Below are 13,252 nucleotides of genomic sequence, written 5' to 3' on the forward strand. Positions count from 1 at the left end.
TAGTGCTCCTGGAATGGTAAAAACACAGTTCCAAGGATGCTTCCACCTCTGCATTGAGACAGCACTCCCCCCCCCCCCACAAACACACACACACCGGGGCAGAAACACTGTTTCCCTGCCTCGCTCAATGAGCAAAGTTTTTAGGAAACAGTTTTTCCCAGCTGGTGCCATGAAAACGGCACCAGGTTGGAGACGCCACTTTTCAGTGCCTCCATTTTCCTCCATGCTTACCTTCTCTCCCTGCAGAGTTCCGCAGGGAAATAAGGTAAGTGTGGGGAAAGAAAATGGAGGTGCCTCCATGTGGAGGTGCCTCTGTGGGCTGTGGCCACTCTGGGGCTGCTTGCACCTCAATGTGTGAATGGCCCCGGGGGTCCACCAGCATCATATATGCCAGTGGGAAGCCACTGTAGGGGCCATGCAGACTCTGCCAATGCTCAAGGCATATTAAAGACAAAGGGATTCCATTTTGTGGTCCTTATTTAAGATAACCATAATGTCACCCAATTCCTAATCTGTGCAGAAGTATAACATTAGAATGGTAGTATACTCTCCTGTTATCATGAAAAGACATACTACCACAAGTTTCATTGCTGTATACTTGTAAATTCTTCTTCCAGTGGAGCATTTTCAATCCCCGTATTAGGTAAGTGTGCACATCAATGACTTCTGAAAGCAATCTTTGACACTAACACCATCACTGGGGGAAGTTATCTTACTTGAAAACATGAAGCAAGCTCCTGACCAGACTGCCTTGATATTCCCTGGCAAAGATTATCTTGAGCATAACTCTGTATCAAGCAGATTTGTGCTCATGCAATAGCCGCTCAGTTATTGCAGCCTATGGCTCTTTTTGCCCATCTCAAGAATTCAATTATTTTATTATTTTATTTTTAAATTTGATTTGATTTCTACACACAGTATCTCAGCAAAGCTGGATCAGAATGGCTAGAGGAAAGGCACATGGTTAGGTCATTAAATTGATGAACTTGTACAAACTCAATTGTGGGGTATCCCCTCTTTGTGCTTGTGCAATTGGATGCATTTTTAAAAATGACTAATATTAAATATATTGTGTTTTCTTTTTATGCAGTGCAATCAACAACATATTTTCTAGAAGCAAACACAGTAACTAATCACAAGTTGAGCTGGGTTCATGGGCAGGAACTGCAGGCACATGGAAATGATAAGTCCTAAAACTCAACTAAAAACATCACACTGTTTTAATAATGTGCCTTATAAAACATGGATGGAAGTGGGCACCAGCTATGAGGAAGCCATCTAATTATGCAAGGGAAAGTTTTATTGTGCAAATCAAATGCATCTGAGTGTATGACACATCCAAACAGCTTACTGGAGGTTCGCCTTCTTGTTTGCAACGAGCAAGTAAGATGTGAGAACTGGCTGGGGTTCAAGAATGGCTTGTCTAACCTGGAAAAGTAAGAGAGTATCATACCAACTGCAACAGAAGTGTACTCTTCTGAAGCCTGCAATGGACTTTTATGTTTTACATGTGCTTCAAACTTTTGTTCACATGTTCACTAGGAATGCTCAAACACTGCTGGCTCAATTCACATTCTATTTACCAATTACAAGCAAGGAGATGATTTTTCATCATTGTAATAATTTCAGACATTTGTAAGAAGCTCAAGGATCTTTGTAGGTAACTTTTAGCATATTCCAATGATACAGCACAGTACAATCTGCAGTGTTTCATGCATGAATATTAGTACACAGCATTCTTAGGAGGATGTAAGCCTCGCTTAGATAGCACTATTAACCTATAGTAACTTCAACAGGCTTAGGAGGTATAACTCTGCTTAGGATAGTACTATTAGATTGAAGTTACTCTACACTGGATTACACTACACAGGACCCTTCATGATGCTTGGGAAGAATAATTTCCACCTATTGTACAGACACAAAAGTGACTCCAAGGCAAAGAAATGAAACTACACCACCAGACTGTGCAATTTCATAGCTGTTAAGTAGCTATGATTTGGATGACAGCAAGGCAAATGATCTGCATCTCTGCTCTCTAGTAACTGTAGGTGCTGAATATGCTATGTTTGTCTGCTGATCATGGTTGCTGAAAATTTTATAGCATCCCACTGAATGCAGGGGGAACAGTATTGACCCTACTGTTCAGCCATCTGGACATTCAACTCAACGCTCACAAGAACTCTACTCAGTCAGATTTCCAGATGCTCTTGCTGTTCATAGCTGAGCATGCAATAGAACAAACTCAGGGCACAGTTGGCCTCACCCCCTAATAACATGGCACCATTCTTCAGGATTTAGCAGAACCAAATTAACACAATCTAACAGTTTCTCTATGATCATCAAAAGAGGTAGTCATGGAAACCAACTAATAATGCACAGAAGTGCTAAAATGGACTGAAATGTACATCTCACAAAGTGAAAAATAAATTTTAAAACATTTATGATGTTACTGAGTTATTTATAGTAGCATGAATTTGCTGTATGTATTCCTAAGATTGTCCCTGCACAGTGACTTAAAAGTAATTGTAAGGGGAGGGGGCATCAAATTAAGCAACATAAAGAAGGCACGGAAACCCTGAAGAGTTAAGTGGTTTTGCATCGAATATGCCACCATCTGCCATGACATTCCCAGCTCCAGGGCTTATTAGTGCCATAATGTCACTTAGTAGGCTATTCCCTAGCCAAAACTACAAAAATACGTCCATACTGCAAGCAAGTAAGGCAGTGGTGGTGGTTGCCCCAGCTATTGAGCCAGGGTTGAGTGTCTACCCCAGCACAGGGAGAAGAATGATCCCTTTTCTCCAGTGCTAGAACATTTATGCTAGATACTATGAGCCTGTTTCATGCCCCCCTGATCTCTGCTACTCCTGTATGCCCCTCACTCACAACTTGTCTAACTATTCTAAAGTCCATGTTTCCCCCAACTGGCTCAAACTAACCCAAGACTGCTACTTCAGTCTTCAGTGTGAGGTGATATAGCATCATCACAGAGGGGGCATTCAGATAATTAACAACATTTTGTTGGGAATTGGAGGACAGTTGGAACATTTTCAACCATCATCCCACAGGTTACAGGTCCTATGGTCTGTTGAAAGGTCTATTAAAATGTGAAGCAAATGTATCTGGAAGAAAAATCCACAATATGTCTGAGAGCCTTTTTCTTTGGCTTCATGCTGTAGGGATCAGGTTTTCAGCAGAGGGCAATTCTTAAGGATTAAGGGCTGACTAGGTTAAAGGACTGAGGTGGAATTCAGGGCTGCCAGTTCCTTCCAACTAACGGTGAATCACAGAAAAGCACTCTCTATGAAAACAGTTATTGCATTATTTCATTCACCACTCCCCACCCCTAATTTCAGCCTTAGAAATCTTGCTGTGCCCAAAGAGTGGCTCTGGGTTTTATTAGCCTGCAACATTTCTACTGCCAAGCAAGGCCTGCTACTTCCCTTCCACTGATCAGCTCTAAACACTGAATATGCTTTATGTAGGTTATCGAGCCACTGAGTATCACCAAACATTTAAATATTTTATATGAGTTTGCTTTGAGCAGCCCCAACCAATTAATACATTTCATTAGTAGAGCTTTTACTAGCCACTGAATGCCTCTAAATACCTCATATATTTCACAAGAAATTTCTATTCCAGCCTTTGAGCATCTTTAAGTACAAGCTTGGTGCTATGATTTTTCCCTGTTTTTAAAAAGGCTCCAGTGTACTCATTCTTCACAAGCAATTTCCTGCCACCTTTCCTCTAGGCATAATTCTTTTATTTATTTATTCATCTATCTGTTAAACTCCCAAATGACTTTTTGTACATCTAGAACTTAGGTTTCTTTTAGTGCAAAATTCCACAAGAAAGGAGTGAAATAATCACAGAGGGATAATATAAACAGGAGGCTTTTCACAATATAAATAGAAAACATTCAAGTTATTCTGACCAGAATAATAATAAATACAGGATTTAGACATAAAGGTCCTTAAAGTCTATTACTACAAGCAACATGGAAACCAGTGCTGAAGCAAGTTGGTATATCTTTACATATATCGATACCTTCTTGTTGCTTAAATATATGACAGAAATACTTGTATTTAACTTCCTTTCATCAACCCAGAATGACCAAACATGGCATGGTAATGGCTCCTCTGCATCCAGTAATACAAAAACAATCTTGATCTCCAAAAACTCTTAGTTGTAATGTGGACAAGCACTCTTTCTGTGCCTAAGAGATTTTGAAATCCTTTATTTTAGCCCACAAGACATATAAAAGTAGAAAAATTACTGTTAATAAAATAATTACCTATATAAAAACTCCATGTGCATCATTCATTGTAGAATATCTAACAGTTAAAGGCTAAATTATACACCCTGTATTCTCATTGCAGAGAACAGAAACTTAGCTACAAATACAGTAGTTCTTTGGCCAGAGAGTTCTTTTTATCACCCATCACAGGTTTCAATACATCCAAGATATACATAAAATCTATAATGAAATAACACATGAACCAATGATTCAATCAGTCTATCAGTGAAAGGATAAATAGTAAAATTGGATGGATCATTTTTATAACTTCCTGTTATCAATGAAGATAGCTCATTAAATCTAGTTTGTGTAAATGCATGGCAATATCTTAGAAGAGTTAATATTGATAAATAACATGCACACTGATGTGGACTTTAGCCATGTTTCTTGAAAAGCAATATCCTTTATGTGGTCATTGAATGCTAAAATAGCTTTACTTAAGCCTCATGATTAAAAAAAATAGGGGAAAGACCCAAAGTGATCAATTTCGCATCTACTAAGTGGGCAGCCCAATCCAAAATCAGCAGCAGCAAGATCCATCCAGAATCCTCAGTCCCCTCCCCCACTACCTCCAAGAGGGCTTTCCAGTGGCATGGGGAGCAAAAATGCCCCTTCTTCTACTGTTGGAAACTGTTCCATAGGGCTTACAGGACTTACCTTCCATAGGGTTTACAGTACTTACACAACCTAAAGGGTGGCATAAGTCCAAGGGTTAGGGTACCACATTCCTGATCCTAAACCTTGGGTAGGAGCTGACATTCCCTCCCTCAAAAATACCCTAGCCCATTGCTCCCCCACTGGTATCTGATCAAAACACCAGCGCAACCCTGCCATGGCCCTGACTTCTGGATGTTACAGTGGCAGGACTGAGGGGCAGGTGCCAGCCCCACATCTGCTTTCTCTACCAGGGTAAGTGTCCCAGGCAGGGCAAACTTGCTGACACAAGTTATTTTGCCCCCACTCCCCCCCGGAAAGGGATGCAAGTCAAATTGCAGTATAAGGATTAGGATACAAAGAAAATTGTCACAGTAGGGGAGAACATTGGTAAGGTAAGTTTCTAGGTATCAGCTTTTAATAAACCTGGAAGACACATATAAATACTATATAATGAAAATATTGTAATTGAATTTTTATCTCACATTGACAATGGCCCGTTAATATAACTTGAAAGTGCGCAAGTAGATTTAGAATTTTCCAAAAAATAAGGAATGTATCACCACTACAAAATGGCAAATGTTTTCCCCAGAAAAGGTTAATGTTTTAAAAGTTTTCTGTTCATCAGAGTGAAAGAAGATCACTTTGGAAAAAATAGCAAATTCAGTAAAGCCTCTATATGAATTCCATGCAACAGTCAAGTCAAGATTTCCATGAGGAAAAGATGCAATCCTTTCCGAGGATAGTCCCATAGATTATTTTCATCAGTCACTTATACTGTGAATATGCATATTTAGCCCATGTTCTCAGTGGTCGGATTCAAATAATTTAACAACCGGTTCCAGTGGTGGGATTCAAACAATTTAACAACTGATTGTTTACAATCACCATTTCAACAACCAGTTCTGCCAAAGTGGTGCAAACCTGCTGAATCCCATCATTGCATGTATTGCATTCATGTACAGGAGGTAGAGTATAAAGCTGCGGGGGGGGGGGGGGGCAGGAGGCATTACCTGTAACATCCAGTGTCAGTAAACACAGATATGTAGCTGAAAAAGGTCTATCAGGAGAATCCTATCCACATATGATAAATAAGGATTAGGTTAGTTCCCTTGAAAAAATTAACAATTATGACTTCACAAATACTGTGTATTTGTCAGGCTGCAGTGGGATCTTGCTATAGTCTGGAACTGTTCCACACTCCAGTGTCTCCTTTCAGCTAGGCCTTTCTCCCTCTTCTGCTCATGCCAGCTGTCTCTTCCTTGAGTTCTCAAGATCAGTTTGGTTCTTCCACTCTGGGTTTCCCAGGAATCACCATTTAAAGGGCTCCCTGCAGAAACAACACTTCTAGACTTGCCCATTGCTTCTACCCTAGCGTTGCAACCTAGTAGAATGACAGGCTTCCTTACCACTGAGCTGCCTACTGGAATTTCAACCTCCTCACCCATATCTCCTGGCTTCCTCTAAAGGGCAGACAGGCCTAAGGAGGTCGCTATCACCTGTGCCACCCCTCTTCCTTCTGAAGAACTGTCCTACCTGATTATTGCACTGTACTTCTGCTCTGCCTTTGCTGCCTCCTGCAACCCCTGCCAGGTTCCTGTGGCCTGTTGCCAGATGGTTGTCTATCCCGCACTCCAATTTCTAGGTGGGGTATCTATTTGTTATTATGCCATCTCTTCAGTGGTTCCCCTTTTCTCCAAATAGTTTGTGGCTTCTTTCCCCAGTTTCTCTGGTTACACTGGAAGACACAGCAAGCTGGTGCATAGTTCTTCCATCACCAGTTATCCAAGCAGCCGAGGTCTCTCCTTGTGGGCTCTTATGGTATGGCAAAGCCAGTGGTGGCAGTAAGCGTAGGGGTAAATGCAAATAGGAAATAAACAAACTATTCCTAGTCTACTCAGAAACACAATTAGGAATAAATGCATAAAATGTGCACATTTAATACATAAGTCTGTGAGTCAGTATGCAGTTACAAATGACATAGAAATAGTCATAATAAGCAAATAATGGTCTCTGGAAATAACTTGCAAGCAAGTAGAACTCTAAAAAGAGTCCAGACGAGCTGCCTGGTATATGCCCATTTCGTAGAAGTCAGTCTACATTTTCAGCATAATATTCAATTTTGCCCATTTTACTCTGGGATCACTATCATCATAATGTTATATATTTCATGTGTCCTAGACATACATTCAAATATGTGTCCCTTCCAAGCTGGGCAAAGATTACAAGAGCATGTTATTCTGTTTTACTGGAAAAGAATAACTTATTTGCTTATTGTGGATCTGCAGATGATATTGTGACTATTGCCTTGTCCACTGTATCTGCTTCTTGCTTCCACTCTGTATGGTGACACACAGACTTGTGCATTTATTCCTAATTGTGTTTCTGAGTAGTCCAGGTATAGTTTGTTTATTTTTCTGTTTGACTTTGCCTTGCTTACATTACACCTACTTTTTTGCTTTTGGGCTGATAAGTGCAGGGATGCCTCCCCCCAGATAGAGTTATTTTGGATTCTTGCTGTATTTCAGTCAATTTGTTTAAAAGTTACTTATGGTATTCTACCATTTATTTTAGTGCCCACTACATTCCAGTTTTTTTTTTAAAAAAAGGCTGCTAGAATCAAGGTATTTCATATTATTACATGTTGTCTTTGGATTTGTCCTTTATTGAAACAAGATATTATCTCCAGGAAAGATGGCATATTTTAAATCTGCAGACTATATTTCTTATTAACATAAATGGGTAATTTTAATAAATGTATGCCTTTTATGCAATGAAATTTCCTTAATGATTGAAAAGGCAAAATGAAAATAAGCTCCAAACAAAATCCAAACTACAAGATGTCTAAAAATAGGGACTATCATAGGAATAACATTTGAACTTTCCTTCTATAAACAATGGAAAATAATTATATTGACATTGGATTCAATTTGGTCCACAGAGATAGCACACAAAGCTTGTTGTCACATGATATTCAAAACTCTCCAACACTGTATGGCAAGAATGATGACAGCCAGTTATCAGAATGATAGGGAAATGACTGTTGGCATAAAAGTATTACAATAATCCATTGCAAAAAAATGTTTTCTTTCATATACTTCATTTTACCTCATCAGGCTTAGTGAAATGAATGTGTACCGTCTTTGGTTTTATTATTATACCTCAGAGATTAGAAGCAACCCTCTAATCAATCTACTGCATGTCTCTGACAGAATAGGCTACCACCACTCAATATACCAGTTAATACAATTTAATATCATACAATAAATAAACCCAGTTAATTGTTGTCATGCAATAAATGAATTCATGTGGTTGAAATGTTTTTTAAAATTATATATTTCTACAGAAATGTATGTGTGGGGCAGAGGTGGAATCCAATCAGTTCTCACCACTTCTCTAGAAGTGGTTACTAATTTTTTCTGAGTGCCGAGAAGCAGTTACTAAAGCAACCTCCCTGCCCAATAGGGACTGGAGGTGCGTGTATGCGGCACCGCCACTGTTTGAATCCTACCACCATCGGAACCTGTTATTAAAATTTTTGGATCCCACCACTGGTGTGGGGTAATGCATTTAGTGGACAATATTTATTATTAACCAGCACGGTGTAGTGGTTAAAGTGTCAGGATCTGGAAGACTAAAGTTCAAATCCCCACTCTGCCATTAAAGCTTTATGGGTAACCTTAGGCCAGTCACATACTCTCAGCCTAACCTACCTCACAGGGTTGTTGTGAAATCGAAATGGAGAAGATAATTATGTAGGTTGCTTAGGGTCCTCATTGGGAAGAAAAGCTACCGGTAGATATAATATACAATGAACTATACAAGTATAAACATTTGCAATCTGACACTGTAAGCCTGGGAGAACTAGGTTAATATAATGCATTTTTGCCTAAGTGCTGACATGGAGCTCTGGGCAAAACATAAATAGGGTTTCCCATAAACTTGCACATCAGCAATAAATAAAATAAATAGATACAATAAGCTGGAAGTCCCTGGATCAAGCTCCACATTAGCCACGAGTTCACTAGGTATACTTAGGTAAGACCTGTCGACAATTTGGACGAGACACATGCGGAACGAGGCACATGACTAAAAGGACATCTTTTTAGATGATATATATATTGGAAAAGATTTATCATCCTTATTCTCAGCAGGGACCTTTATTGAGATTGGTTCTTTATTGTCCACTTCAGGTGGCCTGTAGGTATTGTTTATGATCAGAAAGTGATTTCAGGCAGGCAATTTCTGCAATATTAATAACACAGCGAAGAAGAAGTGTGTGTGGCAAAGACAAGCAAACTCTTGTGCTTTCTCACTGTTCAGTGAAGTTTCTACAATTTTCTTTTTCCTAGTGGATTTTCTATGTTTTCATTTGTCATTAACTATTTATTTTTTAATCTACTGAAACCATCATCTGAAAAGAACTGAACAATATTCAGAAAAGCCAGATTGGCTGTGAGACTGTATCATCTCTGCAAATATTCACATGTACAAATGTTTCTATAAGTTTGAGCAAATATTTGTTATTTTATTTATTTTTGTATTTATTTATATTTTTCCTCACTGGTCTGATTTTCTGCATTTGATTTGTAGATTTATTTGCGTTGGGTATGCCTTTTGGACAATATGAATCCAATGTAATTTATAAATAAAATATACTTATAATGCTCAACTGCTGGCATACAAATCAGATTTAAAATGTGTACATTTATGGGTGGGATGATACAAAGAAATAGAAAATAGCACAAAAATACAGTATGCAAAAGAAGTGAAACTGAAATAGAGATTTTTCTGGCCAAAACAGCAGAGAGGAAGAATGTTAAAATCACCCCTAATTTTTATCGAGACTAAAAAGCGCACCAGGATTTACCCTGGGCGCCATTGCGGCAGGGGAGGAAGGAGCGATTGGCTCACCTCCCTGTTGGATCGACGGGTCACGTGATGGGGATGGGAACTGTCACGTGACGAGGGAGCCGGGCAGGCTATTTAAGCCCATGCCCAGTTCAGCCCAGCCTCCTTACAAGGCTCCCGGCAAGCGGAACCCACCCTCCCACCCTGAGTTTTGGGCTGTTGTTTTGTGGTAACTTGTTTATGTCAGACATTTGTCGCAGTCTGGGCGGATTCAGGGCATAGGGGCACATCCTTTGGGGGAGGCAGGCTTGCATGCCAGACCTCCCTAGGCAGGGGCCTCAATAAGAGGTCTGGGGGTAGGGCTGGGCTTGAGGATGCAGGCCTGGAAGCCCTGTTTCAAGCTCGCTACCCCTGGCAGGAGGGGGTGTCACAAATGGGTAGGTGCCCAAGTGACATCTAGTAACCTTCTGTCCCGGTCCCCATTGGGGGAAGTGCCGGGTTCAGCGGTGCGCTGCCCGAAGGGCCAGGGGTCAGCTGTGGAGCTGACAGTGACCAGGTTCAGCGGTTCGCTGCCTGGTGGCCAGGATGTGCCCTGATATGCCTGCCCAGCTTCCAAAAGAGTTATGCATTATTTGTTAATAAACCGGGCTGCGGCCATTTCTTTTCCAACGAATTTAAGTGTGTGTTTGGTTTGTGAGGGAAGCAGAATCCGCACATCTGCACGCAATATGTAATATGACAAGTTGTATCAGGTTCTTGTAATTATGTCGGGATCCACCACTGAGGGTCCAGGAGCAACTTTGTATCCAACTGAAATCCCTAAGCACATATACAGAGAAAACAAACTCACAGTCATTCTGGCCATGTTTCAGGACCAGTAACAACTCTTCCTTATTTAACTTTAGCCTTATCATTAATAAGAAAAAAACATTCAGAATCCACAAATAAGAATTTACCATGCTCTGAGCCAATGATTATGTACATGACTGACTATAAATTATTGCTTTCCTTCTGTCACCCCTTTATATAGCTTCCCTAGAAAGATGCCTCTAAACAAATGCAACTGGGCAAAGCAGTCAAGGTGCATTTGTTACAAAAACTAAGCCTGAATTAGATATTATAGTCCATATTTTTCCTATCTCCTATCTTCCTCCTAGTAATGATACAAGTGACACAACATTACCATGTTTAGAACTTCTCTACTACCTGGTGAGTACAGGAAGAGAGCTGGAACAAATGAGAAGAGCCTGACACCTTTTGGACCAGAATATGAGGTTCCACAAGCTGAATACAAAAGTTCCTTAATCTGAGGAGCAATAGAAACAGCAGTTATGAAAGGCTGTTTTAAAAAGTTTATTATTCCACAAGTAATATTATTGCCATTATTTCTAGTTACCATTTTCTGGTAATGGAACAAATGATGACATTTACACGTTACTTGTGTCTTTTGTAAAAAGAGAGAGTAGAATTATAATATCTTTAAAATCAAACCAAACATAGGGAAAATATTACAATACCTAATATTGAGAGAATACTATGAGAAGATGAGAAAAACATCACCATCAACAAATGCAAGAATGCCACAATTCATCACAGTCCCCTGGTATTTGGTTTGCTGAAGATCCTTCAACACATTTCTTCTGAAAAGAAAGAGATATATTTATTTTCTCTCACACAGTTCTTCTCAGAGATAAAAGAAAACTTTCTCTTCATCTGAGAATTTTAGTATCTACGCCTATGCAAAGAGATCTGTCTCATTGACTCTTCAGGTTCCATCCTGTCACTACATCTTTAATAACCAACCCTTTGTAATGGGATATTTGACAAGTTACTTTATCACTATGGTGGGCTAAGCAAAATCTGCATGGAAGAAGAACAATCCAAAAGAAGGCATCCAGAGACAGGACACAAGGTCAAAGCACCAAGACTGTAACAAGATCAGGTTTATGTTTATTATCTCAGGATAATGCTTGCTGTGGGAAAGGGGTTCATGTGAAGTCATTTTCTGTTGTTGGAACAGTATTTACCATGTTAAAGAGATAACACAGGTGATTTTTTTTAAAGGAGAATAGTAGGATGGGAAAAGAAAGGCTGTTCTCCTGTGGATAATGTCCAGGAAGGCAGACTTACTAAAAGCTAATAGCATGAAAAATTTTGAGGGCAAAACCCATAAACCGGGGAGAATGCCACAGAAGGGAGGCATATGAAAACATGAGTGTACTAAATCAACAGCCAATCTAGCAATATGTTGATGTGAACCCCATCCATATTTGTTTCCAGTTAGTCATCTAAATCCAGTTGGACTGTGGCAAGAAAATGATTCTCCAACTGGGAATTAGAAGATAAACCTGAAATTCTGGAAACAATTGAGGCAAAATGGCAACGTTGTCAACTGAAAAATGGTTTACATGAATAACTGCTTATAGTAGCTATATTAAAGTAAGCAGAAATAGGTTGTGACAGCAACAAAATAAAACTGACTGTGACAAGCCGGGAAGATAGGCATTCCCTAGAGCAATTCAATGCATCATCAATGACTTACAGCCCATCCTGGATAATAGTATTACTTTCAACCTTGGGTAGCAGGCCTTCTCTTGTGAACAGACAGCTGCCTAACAGCTTTTTAAAAACAACAAAAGACCCAACCCACTGATAAAACCTTACAACACAACACAACCAACATGCCAGGTCTGTTTCCATATAAACTCAGGCAATACTATTATAGGACTTAATGATATCGGTTCCTCCACTTGTTCATCTTTCAGCATGATGTATGCTATCATGTGTCTACAGTGCCCTTATGCTCTATTCAAGACAAACAGATCAAACCTTTGTTAAGGAATCAATGGACATAAATATGATATTAAAAATAGCAAAATTCAGAAATTAGTATCTCAATTCCCACAGATATTGTTACTGAATGCCACCATTTGTCAACAGATGAATATCAAAGGAAGATTCCACCATGAAACTGATGAAATGGTATCATTTATACATTATCACTCTATCCCTTCCCCCAGCTTGAACACTGGGATTTGTTGGGATTTGTTACTGACTGTTAACTATCTTAGTAAAATGTGTGTCTGCCTACATGTTAAGTAGTAAATACTCTCTGAATTTTCCTATGCATAAAAGTATTATTTAAGTTATGATAATGATGAAAATGTATTACTTTCTGCCTTGTACTTCCCTCATCTCATGGCTCTTCAACTCGGCTGTTTGTTTATTTTTTCATCTATATCTGCACAGTGAAGATCTGATGCTCATTGCATCTGAAGAAGTGGGCTCTAAAAAACTTGTGCTAGGACAGTGATGGCGAACCTTTTTGAGACCGAGTGCCCAAATTGCAACCCAAACCCCACTTATTTATCGTAAAGTGCCAACCGGGCCATTTAACCTGAATGCTGAGGTTTTAGTTTAGAAAAAAACAGTTGACTCCCTCTTCCTCCG

Source organism: Sphaerodactylus townsendi, linkage group LG01 (assembly GCF_021028975.2).
Source record: "Sphaerodactylus townsendi isolate TG3544 linkage group LG01, MPM_Stown_v2.3, whole genome shotgun sequence".
NCBI classification, from domain to species: domain Eukaryota; kingdom Metazoa; phylum Chordata; class Lepidosauria; order Squamata; family Sphaerodactylidae; genus Sphaerodactylus; species Sphaerodactylus townsendi.